The sequence below is a fragment of the Lissotriton vulgaris genome, chromosome 9, assembly GCF_964263255.1.
Source record: "Lissotriton vulgaris chromosome 9, aLisVul1.2, whole genome shotgun sequence".
Classification (NCBI taxonomy): Eukaryota; Metazoa; Chordata; class Amphibia; order Caudata; family Salamandridae; genus Lissotriton; species Lissotriton vulgaris.
Genome location: NC_141697.1, coordinates 269,405,426 through 269,428,052, shown reverse-complemented (window position 1 = coordinate 269,428,052; position 22,627 = coordinate 269,405,426).

Below are 22,627 nucleotides of genomic sequence, written 5' to 3'. Positions count from 1 at the left end.
GGTAAACTACTTGTGGAGGTATACCATTTTATTTAGTGTTCAAAAGGACAAAAAGTATTTATGTTCACTTGTAGACAGACATTCCCAAAAATTAATAACATGAAACTGTGAGCCCTTATTATTATAATGATGAAAATAACTTTGGGACCCGTTCTCAACAATGCACTGGCAAAGGCAGTATCTTGCCCTTGGACCTATTGTCTTTGCCAGTTGTTTTTAGCTAAGCTGTACAGCATCTACATTGTTGTGTAACATGGCTAGGGAAAAGAAGTAAATGTTTCTTTGTTTTTTTAAATTAAAAGGGTGCTACTACGTGGCGGTCACGTTATTTTGAAGGAGTGTATAGTCCACCTATGCTCATGCCTACAAAATTACACGTTGTTTTTTTTAAATTTACGGAACTGGAAACGTAAATAAACAAGATCCAGAGCACACAACTAAAGGCACGGAGGAGAAACGCAGGCTGGACAGAGCACATGATTTGTTAGACAAGTTCACATACAACTAGTACAGACAATCGTCGTTTGGGAGAGGAGACATTGCACGCAGGATGCTCCGGTTACTGAAGCTCGAACACCTCAGTCAGACTAGATTACAGATGGTTAAGGATCAGGATGCGAATGCACCCAGGCAAGCGGCTATTAATGAGGCATTTCACCAAGGTTTGCAATTTTGTTACAATATAGTCCAGATACATACTTGTGTGGAACAGGCAATGATGGTATTGTAGGGTGTGGTGTGTTAATGATTACAAAGAGGTACTATCAGGTAGAAGACACCGAGTGGGTGGGATGCTGAAATGTATGGCGAGGCAGGACGCAGTCCTACAGTGCAATGGCATAGTGTGATGAAAGGACAGGTTTTAAACTCTGGGTATGTACGGAGCATGTATGTGTGCGACTGACTTTCCTGTGGATGAAAGCCCAGTTTTGTGTGTTGTCAGTATGTTTAAAAGCAGCTCATCACACACAAACCAAGCTCTTGGCATTGCTGGGGGGGGGGGGGGGGGGGGGGGGCAGGAGCGCATTGAAGGGGGAGCAGCAGCCTTTGATGTGCGAGCGCGTGAATGGGAAGAGCGGCCGTGGGAGGTGGGAGGGGAAGTTGGAGAGTGCGAAGTGCAGGCGGGGGGCGGGGAGCGGAGCCTTTGAAGTGTGTGAGGCACTGAGAGACAGATTGTGGTTTGTGACGTAGCTGGTTTGTGAACGCACATGGAGCACATGCACTGTGGCAAATCTGCAGTTGGTTTCAAAGCTTATTTGGCCCTCAATACTCAAATAGTCGAGACCTAAAAATATATAGCATTTGTTATGAAATAATTAACCCATAGGCACGCTAGAACGAACACAAAGGACCTCTGCATGAGTCGCCTATTTACATTTCAATCGGTGTAGTAGCTCCCAGTACCGCACATGATGTTTGGCGGGTTTTATGGCACCTGATACAATACTCAGTGCGAAAAAAACACGGTGTTCCTTCGGATAAATTTCAGCAGGTCAAATCTGGCTTTATTTATTATGGGGAAATACATGATAAATACCAGGACATATGGATTTAGGTGTGGTAAGCACGAAAATCTGCACTTTATTGACCATTTTAGGGAAAAACTCATAATAGGTGCTATTTGTTGCACCCAATAAATAACGTACCCCATGGTATAATTATTTATTGTGTAATACCTAATACCAGGCCACAAGTAAAGAGGGCCGAAGTCTAGAGATAGGCACTCACTTAGAACAAAGACAGCATCTGGTTGATTTTCAGAGCCATCTAGCACCCGCAAGGAAATATTGACAGTTCGTTAGAAAAGACTATGCTAGAATGCAGACACACAGAAAATGAGGACCTCCTCAAACTACTGGTAGACCAATAGTGGGGATCTATTTGAGACTTTGCAAAAGTGATAAAACTTCACCTAGTTGAGGCAGATTATCTAGTCTTGGGTACTGAGATATATATTTAGGTATCTTTTACTCATGGAAAGGAATAGAGCACCACAAGATGCATAAAAGTGTTGGACCTTATAACGGAGGATTAGCAAACACATTGTCGATATAAAATGTGGAGTTTGAAAGTGTCAACACTGGGGACCCATTTTTCGCCTCAGACTCACCACTGCACAGCCCAGTGCCCGTCACAAAGAAAGCCATTGAGTTATGTGTGACTTTTTTGGATCCCCACAGGATGATTATGATTATTTAAGAGTTTAGGGGAACACTGCATTGTCACTTTCGGAAGACTTCACAGCGCTAGGAGAAGCAGAGAAGTATACAGTAGTTGCAGAAAAGTTATAAGTAAGTTAATAGCGTGAGTGGATAAGAGGTCCCACCCTCTATTATTTCTCAATTACAGTCCGTATCTAAGCCGAGACTGGAGAGTTCAGTTTTCAAGAGTGTTCCAAGTAGGAGCTGGTTGGGCTTAGCTTGGATGTTATGTTATGTTAATAACTTTAATAATGCACACGGTTACTCAGGAGTGTCCCGGCACAAAAGCCAACAGGAAACAGTGAAACTGAGAGAAGCGCAACTTAATTAAACAGCAGAGTCTTTAGGTGCTTCTTGAACAGCCTGAGATTTTGGGTGTAAGGAAGTGTGCTTCCTATCCCCTTTGTTTCATTGGGTTCCTTTGAGCTGATGAACTCCGGTTGATGCGCCTGTGCTCAGTGAGTGGTACAGATACCTGAGAGGGCTGCAAGCAGCAGGGCCAGCACTCTAAAATGAAGTGTTGCTCTCCACAGAAGAAGGGCAATTATCCTGAAACACGTGTCTAGAGATTCATAGCAATGGTTGCAAGAACCATGGCCAAAACAAAAGTCTTTTATTGAAGTAAGTGTTATCATGCACTGCATTTACCATAATGCATCTGAGCAAACTGGGTGCGGGAATGTCATGCAGGGTGCTCCCAACCCCCTTTGTTTACGGTTAAGGTTCAAGGAGCACCAGCCTCGGGAGCCTGGGGTATCCAGTGATTTGTCTGAATGTGCCTGGTGGCCCCAACAACGCAACTACTAGTTACCCACACTTCTAGGATTTTGAGGACAGAAATCTGGTTTTCCTCTCAATCCTTCAGCCTACATAATAAAATCACATTTTAGCTTGAAGAGACGGGGTGCTGTCGGGTGAAGGCGTTGCGAGTGAAGCGAGCGCTGAACGACGCCAAGCGTCAGCAACATTTGCCAAGAAAAGTTGGAAGCCAGAAGGAAAATATTATTTTTATAGAATGAATATGCTGTTTTTTCCAACTAAGGCCCTGGACCGATCCAAGCAGCGGGGTCAGGAACTTTTTACAGCCCCCGGCAAGAGCACATATAGCTGAGACCTGCCAGCGCGGTGAGCTCTGCCAAGATAGTCTGGCCAGGAATTTGAGGTTTTTTCCAGCCTTCTCCATATGATGTTTCGGAAACTAATCCAGCCTGCCCCCTCCACCCTCTCTCCTTTCCTTCGCAGTAAAATAGCTGCCAAACATATGGTAAATTGTCCAGATCAGATCAGAAGGGACGTTGCAATATGAAGAGACAACATAACTTTACAAAGATGGCTGCCAGCCAGGTTGGAGCAACAAGTGCTGCCAAGAATTCTCCATCAGCATATCAAAGGAAATGGCCAAGAAGTGCACATGATGTGTCTGTTGAGCTCGCAGCCACACATCCAGAAAAGCAGCAGGAAAAAGTCTCCTATTGTTCTCAACATGACATGGAACAAAAAAACAATAGCTTGCAAAAATCATAAAGCAGTTGTAAGCAAAAAAGTGTTTATTTACTCAATCGCTTCCTGGCTCAGATCATATTTCCAAGGAAAAGAATGAAAAAATGCAAATGTAGCAACAACAAACTTGAAAATGATAGAAATCTGTTTAACAGTGGCGTTCTGGGATGATGGCAGGCTGGCATGGACAGATGTCAGGAAAGCAAAGGCCACAGCTCGGAGTGTTGCAAGACCAGTACTGACCAGTTACTGGGGAAAAGCAGCCAATGAGTTTCCACAAATCTCTCCACCTGCGAGGCAAGCACATTGCTGTGGCCATGAATTAATTAGTCTGCCGGCTTGGCAGAAGGCCAGCTTTAATTAGTACAGAACCTACTGTGACACCGAGACTATTAGGGGAAGTTGCCTGCTGAACCCCAATTATGGCTTGTTTTAACTAGCCAGCTAGGGCATATAGGCTTGTCTTTGCTGCCGTTTTGGACACTAGTGAGGCAAGAATATTGCGGAGGCCATGAATGAACTGACCACAAACTTGGAAAACAACTGCTCAGTCCACCCATTGACTAACCACTTATCTGCCACCATGAAGGGTGGGATATTTTCTGAAGTCATTATCAGATCACACACATATCCACTTCCATGTGAAGCCTACCTAAAGATCACAGAAGACCTTACTAACAAACACCATTCTCTTTTAAGGTCTGGGGTTCAGGGAACTGGAAGCAAAATTTACACAAATCTACACAGAGGAAGTGCTCGACAGGACTCCCACTGGAAGCTTGGGTACGGGGGGTGGGGGCAGCTGTACCCCCTGCCATGCTCGAGTTCATGGAGTACATGCTGTAAGAAAGCTGCTTTGGAGACTGCCAACTCAAACTGGGATGCGCTGTCTTAGTAGAACGGGCCTCATGCAGACTTTTACAAACCAGATTGCCATTGTTCAGGGCATTTTAAGAGCAAATTCCATATTGTGTTCTACTTAGTAACATAATACGGGCATATTTATAGAGCACATACTGAGTCCTATGGTGGTCTCTTGGCACTACGGATAGATAACAGAGGTTTATTGACACCACCCAGTATGATGTTAACAACCATGGTAGAATGAAAGGGTTAGTCAGCCCAGTGGGATTCAATACTCAGATTATGTACTCAAACATAATTTTGCAGTGGGTGCATTAGTCAACTGAGCCACAAGACCCTTTTGCACTACTGGACCTCGTGGAAATGAGCAGCGATTTTACAGCCAGAGTTAATATTTCAGACAAAATTCATGAGCATTTGAGATGGTGGCAGTAACTCTGGTTTTATAGTTATAGTTATGCTCACATTTCATTCGAACAAAACCTTGAAAATTCAGCAATTTAAGTTACCTGAGCTAACTATAACTTACGCCCCCGCAATGCACTGCTTATGACAACACATATTACATCACTCATGACATGACCAGTGACATCACTGATGACATCACTGATGATATCCCAAATGACAGTCTGAGTAGCTGTATAGGTGTGCGAGTGTCTGTATGGGTGAATAAGTGGATTTGTGAATATCTGTATGGGTGAATACATGTGTGTGTGAATAACTGTATGGGTGTGGGAGTGGCTATGTGACTGGCTGTATTGGTGAGTGAGTGGGTGTGTGAGTGGCTGTATGGGTGAGTGAGTGCTTGTGTGAGTGGCTGTATGGGTCAGTGAGTGGGTGTGTGAGTGGCTCTATGGGTGAGCAGGTGTGTGAGTGCCTGTATTGGTGCCTGTATTGGTGAGTGAATGTATGAGTGGCTCTACAGGCGAGTATGTACCTGTGTGAGTTGTATGGGTGTGCAAGTGGATATGTGAGTGGCTGTGTTGGAGACTAAGTGGCTGTGTGAGTGGCTGTATGAGTGAGTAAGTGGCTCTGTTGAGAGGCTGTATGTGTGCGAGTGGTTGTATGGGTGAATACATGGTTGTGTGAGTAGCTGTATGGTTGAGACAGTGGCTGTGTGAGTAGGTTTATGGGAAGTGTGTGGCTGTATGGATTCATGAATTGGTGTGTGAGGGGCTCCATGAATCAGTGAGTGGGTGTGTGGGGTTATCTCACAGGGGAATACCAGGACGGGTTCCCTAAGCAAGCGCCTGGAAACCCACTGCGGGTAGCTGTGCGCTATTTAAGCTCAATTACATTTACATTTACATATGGTTGTATGGGTGTGTGAGTGGGTGTATGAGTTGTGTGTGTGTGTGTAAGTGGCAGTATGATTGACTGAGTGGCTGTTTGAGTGGGTGTTTGAGTGTGAGTGGCTGTATGGGTGAGTAAGTGGCTCTGTTGAGAGGCTGTATGTGTGTGAGTGGTTGTATGGGTGAATAAATGGTTGTGTGAGTAGCTGTGTGGGTGAGAGAGTGGCTGTGTGAGTAGGTTTATGGGAAGTGTGTGGCTGTATGGATTCATGAATTGGTGTGTGAGTGGCTCCATGAATCAGTGAGTGGGTGTGTGTATGGTTGTATGGGTGTGTGAGTGGGTGTATGAGTTGTGTGGGTGTTTAAGTGGCAGTATGATTGACTGTGTGGCTGTTTGAGTGGGTGTTTGAGTGTGAGTGGCTGTATGGGTGAGTAAGTGGCTCTGTTGAGAGGCTGTATGTGTGTGAGTGGTTGTATGGGTGAATAAATGGTTGTGTGAGTATCTGTATGGGTGAGAGAGTGGCTGTGTGAGTAGGTTTATGGGAAGTGTGTGGCTGTATGGATTCATAAATTGGTGTGTGAGTGGCTCCATGAATCAGTGAGTGGGTGTGTGTATGGTTGTATGGGTGTGTGAGTGGGTGTATGAGTTGTGTGGGTGTTTAAGTTGATGTGTGAGTGGTTCTGAGGATGGTGTCATCAGAGATGTCACGGACCATGTAATCAGTGATGTCACTGACCATGTCATTGGTGATGTAATATGTGAGGTCACAAGCAGTGCATTGCAGGGGAATCCGTGATAGTTAACTCAGTAACTTTAGCTGCTGTATTTCAATGGTTTTCTATGAGTAAAACCTGGGCCTAATTAAAACGTCCATGTAACCGTTGTTTTTTTCAGTGAATTTCTAAGGTTTTTAAAATTCTATTTCCTCACTCTAACATCCCAGTAACCTTTGTTTTTATTAGTAAATGTCAAAGTTTTTTTGAGTTGTATTTCCTAACTGTAACCTCTAACCTTTTAGAGTGGGTGTGTGAGTGGCTGTATGGGTCAGTGAGTGGGTGTGTTTAGTGGCTGTATGGGTCTATGACTGGATGTGTGAGTGATTATGTGGGTGTCTGAGTGAGTGTGTGAGTGGGTTTGTGAGTGGCTGCGTGGGTGGTTGTATGGGTCTGTGAGTGGGCTTGTGAGTAGCTGTGTGGGTGTGTGAGTGACTTAGTGAGTGGCTTTATGGGTCTGTCTGTGGGTGTTTGAGTAGCTGTATCGGTCTGTACTTTGGGAGGAGAAAAGGTTTGGGCCTCCGGCTAGCTCTCAGCAATCCTATAGTGTGGGATTCACTTCTGAAAACACAAGGGTTTCCTGGCCCCCAACTATCCTCAGCATGCACGGGAACTTAATCTTCCAACCAATAGTGTGCCATGAGGCATGTTTTTGAGTGCTGGACAAAGGCGGCAGGGTCCCCGATGACCTCTCAGCAATCCTGCTGTGTGGGACTTACTGGTGTTAACAGGATGGGTTCTTGGCCCCCAAGGTCCCTCAGCGTCCAAGGGGACTTCAACCCCCAACCAGTTGTGTGTCAGGAGACGCGTTTGAAGAGTGGCGGAGAAAGAGGGTGGGGCCTTTGATGAGCCTGTAGCAATCCCGTTGTGTGTGACTTACTGCAGGTAATAGAAGGGGTTCTTGGTACCCCATGGCCCCTCAGCATCCAAGGGGTCTTCATCCCCCAACCAGTAGTGCACCAGGAGGTGTGTTTGCAGAGTGCTAGAGCAAGGGGGCTAGGTCTCCAAAAAGCTCTCCTCAATCCCACTGTGTGGGACTTACCAGAGGTAATAGGAGGGGCTCTTGGCCCCCAAGGACCCTCAACATTCAAAGGGACTTCATCCCCGAATCAGCAGTGTGCCAGAAGGCCCCTTTCCAGAGTGGTTGAGAAAGGGGGCAGGGCCTCCGAGGAGGTCTCAGCAATCTAGGTTTGGGGGACTTGTTTGTGGAAATAATAGGTGTTCTTGGCTCCCAACGACCATCAGCAGCCAAGGGGACTTCATCCCCCAAGCAGTAGTGTGCCAGGGGGACCCTTTGCAGAGTGGTTGAGAAAGGGGGCAGGGGCTCTGATGAGGTATCAGAAATTCCGCACTGGGTACTTACCTGTTTCAACAATAGGGGTTCTTGACCCCCAAAGACCCTCAGCAGCCAAGAGGACTTCATCTCCCAACCCGTAGTGTGCCAGGAGGCCCCTTGGTGGAGTGGTTGAGAAAGGGGATGGGACCTCCGGCAAGGTCTCACCAATCCCACTGTGGGGGACTTACTTGTGGTAGCAATAGGGCTTCTTGGTCCCTAACGACCCTCAGCAGCCAAGGGGACTTTACCCTCCAATCAGTAGTATGCCAGGAGACCCCTATGCAGAGTGGTTGAGAAAGGGAGTGGGGTCTCTAATGAGGTCTCAGCAATCCCACTGTAGGGGACTTACTTGTGGCAACAATATGGGTTATTTGCCCCCATCGACCTTCAGCAGGCAAGGGAACTTCATCCCCCAACTAGCAGTGCACCAGGAGGCCCCTTTGCAGAGTGTTTGAGATAGGGGGCGGGGCCCCAGAGAAGATTTCAGAAATCCCACTATAGGGGACTTACTTTGGGCAATAATAGGGGTTCTTGGCCCCCATCGACCCTCAGTAGCCAAGGGGACTTCATCCCCCAACAAGTAGAGCGCATTTGCAGAGTAGTGGATAAAGAGAGTGGGGCCTGTGATAAGCTGCTTCAGGATTCGCAGTTCCTGAGGGGGCGGGGATCTTGGATTCCCATGTGCTGGCAAAAACACATTCTAAGACAATTGATTGGCATTTATGAGTTCTTCTGGGACCCCACTAACACACCAATGGGGTCAGGGTACCTGTACCCTGACCCCTTTACTCACTATGCACAGAAACGTTCAGCTTCTGGGACAGTTTCTCAACAAACAAAATGGCAGCCGCAACTTTTCTGTGCAGGTGCAGTCAGCCAATCAGGACTTTTCTTTGGAGTGTGGATATGCGGATCCCCCGTGGGCAGATTCACAGAGGATCCACGTCCCTATATATACAAATTTCATTTTCAGTTATTAATACTAAAAATACTGAATAGATTTACAACAAATCACAAAAAGAAAGATTTGCGGAACAAAATCTACATTTCTGCCAAATTTAGAGTGATTCCATCCAGCCATTTGGGCTGTAGTTGTGTTCAAAACTCTTATGGGAATTAACATGGGGAGAATGCATTTTGGTAACCCTCCCCTTTTTCCTGGCCCTCGCATGATGGGTCACCCTGAACCTTTCCAGGCAGCAGCTGAAGTTTGGTGGAAAAATGTTGTGAAGATTCGTCAACCGGTGCCAAAGATATTGGCAACTGAAAAACAGCTTTTTAATAGAAATTAGGTTATAACTATACCTACTGGCGACTGCCATATATATATTTCTCACGGTAGTGAACTTAACAACAAGAGAACTTACGAATCAAGAAGAAGAAGTTCTTAGCCTCGGACTAACATTCTGTCCCACCAATGAGTTGGAGTATACGCAAACTAAGATTGATTTGTTCCGCTTCACACGGAAATTAAAACTCCATAAATACTTCAAACTGCGCCCACATTTGCAAGATCGAGGCAAAAAAGGACCCAGGATAACTGCAACTGATGCCCTAAGCAGTAGAGACTTACATACAGTCGAGATCCTAGAGGACCTAGAAACGGAGCAAACCTCTGATATTGGACTACTGGATGTGGCACAAAGAGCAGAACTGCAGGGAGTGGAACAGGAGAGAGACGAAAGCGGATTCAAACCTGTCTCTATCTTTGTTCCCCAGTCCCCTTGGGACGCCATGGATGCATTTACGGAAGCAATGAACAATGATTTAATGGAATATCGAAAAGCGGACCACCATAACCATGAACACAATATCACGGAACAACAAAGAACTGCCCTGAGGACCCTAATGACAGATAAAAACATTGTGGTGAAACCCTCGGATAAAGGGGGAATGTGGTTTTAATGAGTAGGGACTATTACAAGGATGAAGCTCTGAAGCAACTCTCAGATGAGAAATTCTATACAAAATGTACCACTGTACTTTACCAACAAAGCATAAGTGAATATGACGAACTAATTCAAAAATGGTACGATCTTCAGATGCTGAGTAGAGACATCTGTTCCTGCGAAACAACTGTCCCATGACACCGACATTCTACCACCTCCCTAAATTACATAAAAACCGTGACTGCCCTCCAGGCCGTCCAATTATATCCTCCATTGGGAGTTTGACAGAGAACATGTCCCGATTTGTCGATAATGTCCTGTTCCCCTTGGTGTCTAATTTGAAATCTTACATCAAAGACACAAAAGACTTCTTGGTAAAAATACAAGATTTAGAATGGGAGTCGGGGTATTTACTGATTGTATTGGACATCACTAGCTTGTATACAAGCATTGAACATCATCATGGCCTGGAGGCAGTCAGGCATGCTTTAGAACAGCGTCAATTGCGATTTGCCAGACATAATAATACGATTCTGAAATGTATTGAATTCTGCCTGACCCATAATATATTCCTATTTCAGGATCAATTGTACATACAGAGGTCAGGGACAGCGATGGGCACCTGCTTTGCCCCCAGCTATGCAAATTTATTCGTGGGCTGGTGGGAGGAGCAGGTGCCCAGGAACTGTAAGGTCAGGGAGCAGGAGGGGACAGTGGTATGTTGGCATCGTTACATCGATGATTTGTTCATCGTATGGAACGGTGGAAGAGAAACAGCAGATGAGTATATAAAGATACTCAATAATAACAACTTGAATCTGCATTTCTCATGTACAATTAGTCCGGTGACAGCGGAGTATTTGGATCTGAGAATATTTATTGAAGGAGAACATCTTCACACTACCCTATATAGGAAGGAGACTGCTGGCAATTCAACACTCTTTGCCAGCAGCAGCCACCCTCCCCAACTTATCAATAGCATTCCCTATGGGGAGCTACTGAGGCTCCGCAGAAATTGTTCCAGAGATTCCGACTTTGAGGCGGCTGCCTCGGAGTGCGTATCCCGTTTTAAGATCAGGGGGTATGGTGAAAAATTGCTGAGAAAGACACTGAAAAAAGTAAGGAAGATCAAGAGAGGAACTCTTCTCACCTCCAACCCTATACGGGGAGAACGTGGAAAAGAGGTAACCAATAACAAAGGGAAATTCAGGCTAATTACCCCATATTCATCAGGGGCAACAGGTCTGAGAATGATGCTCAAAAAAAACTGGCACATTCTGTTAACTGACAATGTACTCAAGGAGGACCTACCGACTTACCCACTTTTAACCTTCAGCAAAGCGAGATCAGTTGGAGATATGCTGGTAACCAGCCACTTTGAAAAATCTGCCCCTAGAATTAATACTCTAAGGGACCAGAAAGGCTTTTACCCCTGCGGCCGCTGCAAAGCGTGCGCAGGCAGTAAACGGGTCCTGTCGTACACAATAACTGAAACAGGGAGGAAAATTACTATTAATAAATTCATCACCTGCAGTACGCAGTATGCGGTCTATTGCTTGCACTGTCCGTGTGGCCTTCGCTACATCGGAAGTACAATCAAAGAGCTTAAACTAAGAATATTAGAACATCTTAGGGCGATAGACAAGGCAGACCCAGCCTACCCGGTGGCTCGCCACTTTGCTGATGTACACGGGCGAGACCTAAATAAATTACAATATTTTGGAATAGATATTGGCTGTTGAAAGGAAAGGGGGAGTCAGCCTACGCACCTTCCTGCTGCCTGCGGCATCGTGTGTTTTCACCCTGAAGTATGCGGCATCCTCACCTGGGCAACCTTGTGTTTTTGTGATATATATATATATATATATATCCACTCGAAAATCCAGTATGCAAGTGAAAAGAACTCACTGGAGCCGTGGCCTCGTAATTCAAAAGACGCTTTTTTGACAACGGGTGCCCAACGCGTTTCGGAGCTACTTCACTCCTTGATCACGGGTAACGTTTTGCCAGTGAGTTTACATTTTTAAAGGTGCAGTGGTTCATTTTGTCATAAACATAGAAGAAACATTTCAACAAATATTTCAAGTAATGGCGTTTTGACAGAAAATTAACTTTGAATTAATGAGCATGTCCGCAGCAATATTTAAATTATAGAGTAGTGGAAATCAAAAAAGCAATTTGTACTTTGTATTTGAGTCCAAGAGGGCATTTGTGAATTGTATTATCCCCAAGTGGGGTTGTCTAATTTCACAAGATATACACATCATTCTATTGTCTCTATCAAATCCATCATGTCCCAACTTGTAATTCTTAATCTTAAGAAAAAGAAAATATGGATCCTAATTGCATTGTCTTCCCACAGAATAATGGATGAGTTCCAATTCCAGCAAATCAACTGCATTGATTTAAAGCCCATCTTCTCCTCTGTAACAAAACCCTAATATTTACAATTATAAAAAAATGAAAACCACTGTGTGCAACACAAAAAGGTGAAAAAAGAAACTTGATAAAAACATTAAAAACAAAGAACAACAGCATAGAGGTACGGTTCAGGTTAATTCATTTTTTTTAAATCTCAGATGTATTGCCATTTCCTCGTCCTGATTTAACCCAAAAGGGTTCATGGTATTATACTTGATTATCATTCTAGATTCCAGTTTGCGTAACTCCAATAAACGATTCCCTCCCCTTTCCTTTAGAGGGACCGAGTCTAGCACACAAAATTTTAACAAATTTTGGTTTTGTTTGTGTGTCGAGTTAAAAAAGTGTGCAACTGGGTACTGTTTATCATTATTAGCAATAGCTCTTAGATGTTCAAGGATGCGTAATTTAACCGTTTTGATAGTGCTGCCTATATAAAATAGGTTGCATGGACATTTTAATGCATATACTGCATACTCCGTCTCACAATTAAAGTGTCTCATGATTTTGAAGGCAGGTTTTTCTGAACAGAGTTTTATTGATTTACAGTTGGTACTAAATCTGCACGCCTTACATTTAGTGTGTATATATATATATATATACTAGCAGCCCGCCCCAGCGTTGCCTGGGGCAGAAAGGGGCTGGGGGCAGCATTCGAGGCTTGCGTGCACTTCTGCCCCTGGCCCCCTCCCGCCCGGCCCGTCCCGGCCCCCTCCCGGCCCCCTCCCGTCCCGGCCCCCCTCCTGCCTGATCCTTACCTCAGCTGCCGGTGCCGCTCCGGGCGCCCCGCCCGCACAGGCCGCCACTCTCCAGGCGCCCCGCCCGCACAGGCCGCCACTCTCCAGGCGCCCCGCCCGCACAGGCCGCCACTCTCCAGGCGCCCCGCCCGCACAGGCCACCACTCTCCATGCGCCCCGCCCGCACAGGCCGCCACTTCGCCCAGCAGCAAGCAGGGCCGCGGCAGTCCTCCCAGCAGGTTGCGATCATCGGCGCCATTTCCGGAAGTGTTGCCAGGGAGCGCAAACGCAAATGATGTCTTCACGCAGACGTCGCAGCTGGCGCTACTTGCAAGGGACTACTTTATTTTTATTTTGAAATCTTTTAAACAACGTATATTTTTTATTTTTAATAGCCTATGTCCTTCTGCTTGCCCTGAGGTTTTCAAAGATGTCTTGGGTGTTTTGATTGGTGGTGTACTTTTCGAGTTTACCTGGCTCAAAGGTTTGTGTTCTCTCTTTATAATAGTAGTATAGATATATATATATATATATATATATATATATATATATATGTATATATATATATATATATATATATATACATATATATATATATATATATATATATATATATATATATATATATATATATATATATATATATATATATATATTCAATCCGAAATGCCCTTGAGCTTTGGGAGGTCACTCGACAGAGCTTGGCCATGCGGCTCCGTGATGCAGCCTGTCTCAATAATCCATTTCATTAGTGATTTTGCCAACGCGTTTCAAGGTAAAAAACCCCTTCTTCCTGGGCTGCCACAAACACATCTGAGCCTCGCATTCATTGGACTTTTGCAACTTTATTGATTTCCATCACAGTTGGAGGCGCACAGTTCACTCAGTGCATGCTGGAATAGAGAGTTCTTGATTAATGCGATATTGTTCACTTTCAGTAAGTTCAGATGTAATTTGCTTAATTACGGCATATTTGTTTCCTGTAGTAGGATTGTAGATCATTGAACAGGCTTTATTTAGCATATAAAAGCGCTGTGCTGAGAACAGTCTTGGTTAGTGCAAAACAACAGCCTCACCTGCTGGATTCTGTATTTCCTTACCAGCCGGTGATGGTGCCACTCCCCACGGCGAGGCAAAGCGGCATGCACAAAGCGGCGTGCCTGCCGCTTCGTGCATGCAAATGCAGGGGGGTACCATAGATACCCACCATGTGCACCCCCACCCCCCTTCACCCTGGGGGCCCACAACGGGCCCCCAAAGACAAGACCGTATGCCTTTTCGTGGCGGCATTGCCGCCGCGGAAAGACATATCCATAAGCAAATCCTAATATGGCCGGTGGTGTCGGATAGACACTGCCACCATATTAGAGCTTTTTCGCCGCGATCTTGCGGCGGACTGTCTTGCAGTCCACAGATGACCCCCCCGCCATCCTAATCTGGTGGGGGGTCATTTCTCTCAACGTAGCGGTGAATCCGCATCCTCCGGGCCTGCGGTGGCTTTCGCCGGCCCGGAGGATGCGGATTCACCGCTGCGTTTAGAGAAATGATCCCCCACCAGATTAGGATGGCGGGGGAGTCATCTGCCGACAGCAAGACAGTCCGCCGCTTTTCCACCGCAAGATCGCGGCGGAAAAGCTCTAATATGGTGGCGGTGTCTATCAGACACCGCCAGCCATATTAGGATTTGCTTAGGGATATGTCTTTCCGCGGCGGCAATGCCGCCACGAAAAGGCATACGGTCTTGTCTTTGGGGGCCCGTTGTGGGCCCCCAGGGTGAAGGGGGGTGGGGGTGCCCATGGGGGGTACCTATGGTACCCCCCTGCATTTGCATGCACGAAGCGGCAGGCACCGCGCGGTGCCTGCCGCTTTGTGCAGGCAAATGCACTGCTTGCATTTTTAACATTGCGGCGGGTGCTGCTTCAAGCAGCACCCGCCGCAATGGTAAACATACAGGATGTGACCGCCAGGGTGGCGGTCACATCCTAATTTTTCACGGAGGGACCGCCGCTGCCCCTGCGGACGGTCCCTCCACCTCTGGGGACCTAATAGGGCCCTAAATGTGGAATACATACCTAATTTTGAACTAAAAGTTGCAGAGTGCATGCATTTCAAACTAAGAGATTCAAACTTTCTGCCTAGATTCATCCTAGCAAGCCATCGGTCATGGAAGCTACTTTCTGACACGCGCAACATGCAGACAATTGTGTACAGTTCTTTGCATGTTTTTACGTGTCTTCTCATTTGCGCCACGTCACTTCCTTCTTTGTATCAGCTTTTTTCCCAAGATCCATGAAAGGCCAGCGCCTGTCTGCAATACCTATGTAAAACATTCGGGTGGCCATTACCAGTGCCCTGGAAGATTGCGTGCCTTTTATGACCCCTGGTGAAATTTGATAACCATGTGTCCGGAGTTCATCCCATGCAACAAATACCACCAATTACAAGGGTTTCCATAAAAATGGGACATTACATGCTGAATTTTGAATGCTCTGCACCAAAGTCTACTAGTTACCAGGCCTCCATCAACCCCAACCCGCGTTAAATTTCTCCAGGTTTCAACGGTCGCAGTTTAAATAGAGAACAGAGCAGCGGGGGCAAACTTTGAAGAGCTGATTGGATTCGAGATCCCTGCACAAACACACGTTTGTGCAAGGTTTCAATGTAAGGGGTTACTACTGAGCGAGGACTACGGTTTATGTGCCGCAGATGGAAGGTCTTACATTAAAAACTGCTTGGATTTCCCCTTCATATCTTACAGTCAGCTCACCATAGTGCGTGACAGCCGAATTACTTGCTTCAGTCATATTTTATGATAAAATCTTCAAATGTTGAAAGGTGTCCAAGTTAGAGTTCGATTTCGTCCAGCTGCAATGCAGTGAATCATGGGATCTGAGCCTCCTGGGAGCTTGCTGAGTTTTTCCAACCTAAGCAGCGTGCTTCCTTCTGGTGTGGTCACAGGATGCTGCTGGCACGGACGCAGTTTGAAATATTAAATAGTGTTTACACTTTTGTGTTCATCCATAGAATCGCACTGCCGTTGAAACCTCAGGATCCAAATATTAACCCAATGGCTGCAGAAAAGTCGCTTGTCTGGCAATTGTCAAAGTTAATTAGCAAAGCCATTAGGACTCGTTATTGACCTATTGACTGTGCCAATATTTTTGATAATGCCTTACAGCATCGTTAAAAAGGAAAACGATTTGTCAATGTCTAGCAACTTTAGCAAAAATGAAAAATGAATTAAAAAATAGCACAATGATGTGTACATGTCTGGGCATGGTAAGTGTTATGAGCCTGCGGTGGCCTAGCATGATGACGTGTGTGCATGCATCACCACACATATATGCATACATCATGATGTGGACACCATTTTGTTTATTTTTCACTATTTTTAATTTACCATTCCCTAAGAGCAGACACTAGTTAGAGTAGTAAATACAAATAAAACGAATTCAAAAGTGTGCTGAAACCCTATAACAGGTAAACAAATTTGGCAAAAGACATGAAATCCAGACACTGTAGAATTTCCAGAAAAGGAGAAATTTCAGAATAAAAAAAATATTTTCTACACTCCTAAAGGCTTTTTGTGAAATGGCCCTCATTAGGTCTACACCACAATAATGTTTCACTGTGATTTTGTTGATTACGTTGGTCACAACAGTGCCTCATCAGTCACATATGAAATGCCTTTGCTGCTGTGGAAAAACCCTGGTTATAAATACTTTGAAAGACTTGAAACCTTGCATAGCACATAAGTTCCTCTTCAGAAATGGCTCCGAGAGGATGTGGTCTGATGGCTAGATTGCCGACTTTGGAGCTTGGAAACCAAGGTTCAAGTCTCAGGGTTGACTCCACATCCTGTGATTCTGGGCAAATCACTTAATCTCCCCCTACCTACCAAAACATAAAAAGAATGTGTTCTTGTGTAATGTAACTGGTGCTCATGTAAAGCGCTCCAATACCTTCGGGTTGAGTTCGCACTAGAAAAATCTGCAAAAAAAAAAAGTATAAGCTGTTTATTATATATTTGTCAAAAAAAGATTTTAAAGGGGGACTCTACTCACAATTTATGTAAAAACATCTTTACTTAGCAATATTGCAAGTCTTCATTGACAATCAATAGTGCACAGGACTGGAACCGATAACAGCAAATGGTGCCTACAGTGCACTCGAAGCCCCAGGAGCCACTGTGACCTTGGTTAGTCCTAACTCTAACCACATTCTAGCATCCTAAACTATGGTGCCCATGTCAGGTGTCATGTCTGTTGTTCTTCCTAAGTCACTCGGGGACCGTTATGCTTTTGATGAAATTGCACCATCCTGCAGTATGCAGCAAACTGCGGCCACGGGCGGCCTTAGGCCTGTGCAAGCTGTGCACCTGCACAGGGCCACCAAACCCCAGGGGCCACCACGCCAATATATATCTTTAATATAATAATCCTCTGAGGATGAATACATTTTGCGTGGCGGCCCCTGGCAGGGATTTGGCAGCCTCCAACTCTGTTCCACTTCCAAACACCCTGACACCCCTCTTTACTGGCCTCCGCGCTCCGCCCCGCCCGGAGCCCCTCTTCGGGGTCCCCTACCCACGCTCCCTGCCCAGGGCCACCATGAGCCTAGAGCCACCCCTGCTGCGGCGAGCAATGAAAACAAGCAAATCACCCATGGGTGCAATGCAATAGAGTGTGTCTCTCAGGCCCGTGTAAAATGGGGTCCAGATGGGTCCTTTTTCCCAGGTCTCCATGTTTTTATAGGGTCCACACTTATGCTGCAACATTTGTAGGCCCTGGTGGAATTTAAATGATGCCGGAGTACTCAGAGTCAATTTGGCAATTCTGTGTTACTCTTTGACGTGGAGTTACCGATAATTATGCGATTACTTCACCTCGCGTAATTAGGAGCAATTTGCAGGGAAAATCCCACCGCAAGAACACAATTACGAGCATGAGTATGAGAAGCTGCTCGCTATTTGTGTTCAGCTTAATTTAGTGCTGTTTCTTCTGGACCAAAGTGCATCTTTGTGTCCATTTTGGATGCGAGGGAGCATTTTTGTGCTAAGATATATTGCTAAATACAGAATTACTCTTCTCGCTTTATTCCTGGGTAACTCTGCCTGATTACGCTACATGGAATTTCGCACGTTACACCACCCCTCAACATTTGTTTATAGCTTTAAAGCAAGCCTTCTCTATTTACTAAGGGCTGCCCTCCCTGTGTTCAAGAACTGGATACACACATCTTGCATTCGACTGACAAGGACATGTTTTTCTCTTTAAATTTGCCTGGTAGAGCAGCCATGTGGAAACCATGAGATCTCAGTTCCAAACATCAGTTCTGACTTTTATTGACCAAGGGGTAGATGCAACACATTTTTGCACTGTGTTTGCATTACAAAAGTGACGCAAACCAGCACAATTGTGCTGAAAATTGCCTAAAAGTAACACAAAGTAGCGCAAAGTACTGCTTTGTATTACTTAGCGCCAAGGGGCGTTACATGGGTATTCCCATGCAACCACCCGTGCTTTTTGACGCAAAACCCCATAACTAGAAATGTGACAGGGTTTTGTTAAAAAATGAACGCCATTTGAAAGCTAAAAATGCTTTAATTTCGCCTTTCTTGTCCAACTTTGCATGTGTGTTGTACTGTACAGCACACATACAAAGTACGAAAAGTTTTAAGAGTAGTATTTTGTACAGGCAGGGAACCCTTTCAGTACAAAACCTATGCTAGACTTATGCGGTGCCTGCCGCTTTGTGCATGCAAATGCACTGCTTCAAGCAGCACCCGTCGCAATGTTAAACATACAGGATGTGACCGCCAGGGTGGCAGTCACATCCTAATTTGCACGGAGGGACTACCGCTGCCCCTGCAGACGGTCCCTCCACCTCTAGGGTGGCGGACGGACGCAGGTCCGTCCGCCATCCTAATAGGGCCCTAAAAGTTTGTAAAAGTTTGTCCATCACACATTCGACTGTCCAAAGTTTCTAGCTTCAGTTGAGGAGTCACAGATGAACTAGTGCAAGAGAGAGGTACATCCCAAAGACATGTTTCCAAGCCCAATTTTCAGACATGCCTGTTGTGTACTAAATATAAACAGTGCAACAGTGGACGCAGGTCTAATGTGAAGGGAGCCTGAGAGCCACCATTTGACCTTGTTTTCAGAGTTCTCCAAGCCTTGATTGCTACAGAGTCTTATCATAACCTACATAAGGTCTTGCAAGGGCCTCAGCAAATGAGGAACCTACCAGACCTGCTCATGGTATGGGGGTCTTGAGTGATGAGGCCTGGAAGGACATTGAAGTGCTCCACCAGGGAGGACTCAATGAGGTCCAAATGAGCTGCCTTGGGGTGGGGAAGGGTAGATAGAGGGGAAGGGTGAGCACAAACCCAAAATGTAAGCATGACCTCCACTGGCAAGGGCGGGAAAGAGCAGAAGACAACCGAGGAAGGAGTAAAGCACTGATTTAAGAAATCTGTTGTGGACATTGGCCACAGAGCGCAGAACTAACCTGAAATGTTGTAAAAATAGGAAAAACTGGCTGAGAGACTCATTAAGAGGAGTTTTATAGTATTATGGTGTCTCTATTCGGGGTATGAATCCCCTTCATAACCTGCACCATTCAATCACACATATTCTATTACTGCTTCTCCAGCCAAACACCAAAAAATGGCCACTTAGTAAAATTCCAAGGAGCACCACTTCCCTCCTTTTCCAGCTCTCACAAACACAGCCACTCACCAGCCAAAGAGACAACCACAAATACAGCTATGACTGTGCATGTAACCACACATGTACGTTAACATGTTTGCGAGTATTCATGCTTGCACTCCTAAAGGAGGCAGTGTTCATTCGCCCTGTCCAGAAGTCAGGAAGTTTCATAAGGAGTCAGTGAGTAAGAACCTTATTTTACATTTTACACTAAGATTTTTTCCAACACAGATGATTCCCAGATCATGTTTTCTCTTTTCAGCCGCTCAGTATCAGGGCTCTTCCCTCCTTCAGCTCGGACTGTGTAATATCTCTTTGTGGATGTCCTGAAATGCCTTGAGGCTGAACGGTACAAAAACAAAGGTCCTTTTCTGGGAAACAATCCTAAACTCTAGGGAACTACCCATTGGCCTGACACTTTGGAACCTTTGCCTGCTCCTATCCCTAAAGTTAAGAACCTGGGTTTTACTATTGAGAACAACCTCTCCCTCAGAGCCCAGGGGTCTTATTTATGAAGGTCTTGCGCCGCCGGTGCGTCACTTTTAACATGGGAAAAAGTGACGCACCGGTGGCGCAAGACCTTCATAAATAAGGCCCCAGGTGTCTGGGGCCACTGCGACCTGCTTGGCGGCTTTCAAGTGGCTAAAAGAAATCCTCTCGTTAATTCCACCTGGAGCCTAGAGAACAGTAATGCAGGCGTTGGTGATTTCCAGACTTGACTAAGGCAATGTATTGTACTTGGGCACTGATAAAGCCTCCGTCCATCGTTTACAGCTCATACAAAATGTGGCTGCTGCCTTCTCTTCCGTTTGCTTCGACATGCCTTAGCCTCACCTTTGCTCCATCAACTCAATTGGCTCAGGATGAACAAATGCATCAAGTTTAAGGCCTTATGCTACATGTTTCGGGCCAAACATGTCTTGGCGTCCCCCTACATACAACGCCTGGTCAAACCTCACGTGCCCTCTCGACAGCTGAGGTCAGCTAGCCTTTCTCTGTTTTCTGTACCCAGAGTCCGTCTTACCCGTATGAGAGGCCACTCGTTCTCTTACCTAGGTCCCAAACTGTGGAATACTCTTCCACTGTAACTCAAGATGTGTCAATCGCTTTTAGCCTTTCGTAAGAAATTAAAAAATTTCCTTTAAAACCAAGAATAATCCTTTCACTGCCTCCGTCTGCAATCTGTGGCTTGAGTATTGCCCGGTCCAGCGCCGGGAAACCCTGTTGGGTAGCTGTGCGCTCTATAAATCTATAAATAGATAAAAAATAAAGCATAGGGCATACTGCATATGTACTGTGTAACTCTGGATGGGGACAGAAGTGAAACGATTTTTGGCCATCTTGGGTAGATTTCATTTGGCCCTCAAACTAGTAATGCTACCCTGTGGGCGCAGAGAGCAGGGTAAATGGACAGGAGGTCTAGCTGGTGCTTGTATGCGCGTGTAGTCTGATCCAGACCACCAAAGACCTTAGCAGGGTTATTCATGTATGTGGGGCGGAGGTTCCCTCACCTGGGTCTAAGGAATCAAGGAGTACAACAATGGAGTATTTACAAATCTTTCATATACAGCAACCAACAGTATAGAAACCGAAAAGCAGTTATAGTGATATATATTTGCACATTAGCACACGCAAATATTAGGAAACTAAACTGAAACAATATCCATGTGAAATTATAAAAGGCCAATAGAATCCTGCATTGTATTGTCTCAGAACCTGTGAAATAGTACCCAAATCGACTCCAAGAAGCAGAAGGCCCCAATCCGATCTACAGGAGCGACTCTTCTCCTCTGAAAGCTGTACATACTTTTGTATGTTTTAGTTCTTTTTGTTACAAATGTGACAGCTAGGCACAGTCATGATAAATGCCTCAGACTAGTCTAGATCTAGTTAATAGGCAGAAACATGTTGACTATGATGGCATCTTGAAATTTACAGGAGCCCACGTTAGACAATGCATAATGCTGAACCCCAAGGCAGCCTAGTCTTGATCCCCTTTTTCCTACCTTCACCCTACACTCCCTGTCTCTTGCTCTCAATCATGCAAGTGTTTTTTCATCCCTTCTTTGCACTCTCCCCTGGTCATTGCCTTTCTGTCTTACTCGTTGCCTTTCTTACTGGCCTTTAACCTCTTGCTCTGTGTCAAAGTCTGTTGAAAATTAAATCCCAGCCATCAAAAATGAGTGTCTGTGTCCACCACCTGCAGCCACCTGCACAAATTAAGCCCTGTTTAATGGTCACCTGTTACGTAGACTTAAGTTCAACCTCTTACGCATACAGTTAGGAAAAAATAGAGGTGCTGATAAACCTGTGTATGAGCTCCGACTGGCTGGAACACCCTGAAAGGACACATTTAAACCAGATGTTCTAGCAAGGATCAGCCATACTTTCCACTCGAAGTGCCTGTTCTGACAGGTCACTAATGCCGTGGACAGATTTATTTCTGTAACAGCTTCCCTTTCTGCTCGCCGCTCCCAGGGTGACGCTTGATGTCGATTCATACATATCTGGGTCAGTTCCAACACTGCTGAGGGGCTGAGACATTGGCAGTCTTCCCCATCCTATGCTGCCCTTCCGTCCTGGCCTGATGTTGTTTACGAGCAAGCATAGGCTACGTGCTTTCCAAGTTGCTTCCTTGAAGACATCAAGCAGAGACCACGGTGTTTTTGCTGCTGGGTTTGTGTCACTTTTCTTAGAATCCCGGGCTGAGGCATAATGGAATATTCTCCCTCCCTTCTCAGAAAGTGAGCCTTCCTGTGAGTGGCGTAGACCCTTCCTGGCCTGCAACCGCGGTGGTTTCTGGTCAATGACATCTGCCTGACGGGCTCTCCGAGGCCGCTCTTGCCAGGTGCATTACTCACTCAGTGCCCGTCGGGCAGGGGATTGGCACACGTCAGCCAAGG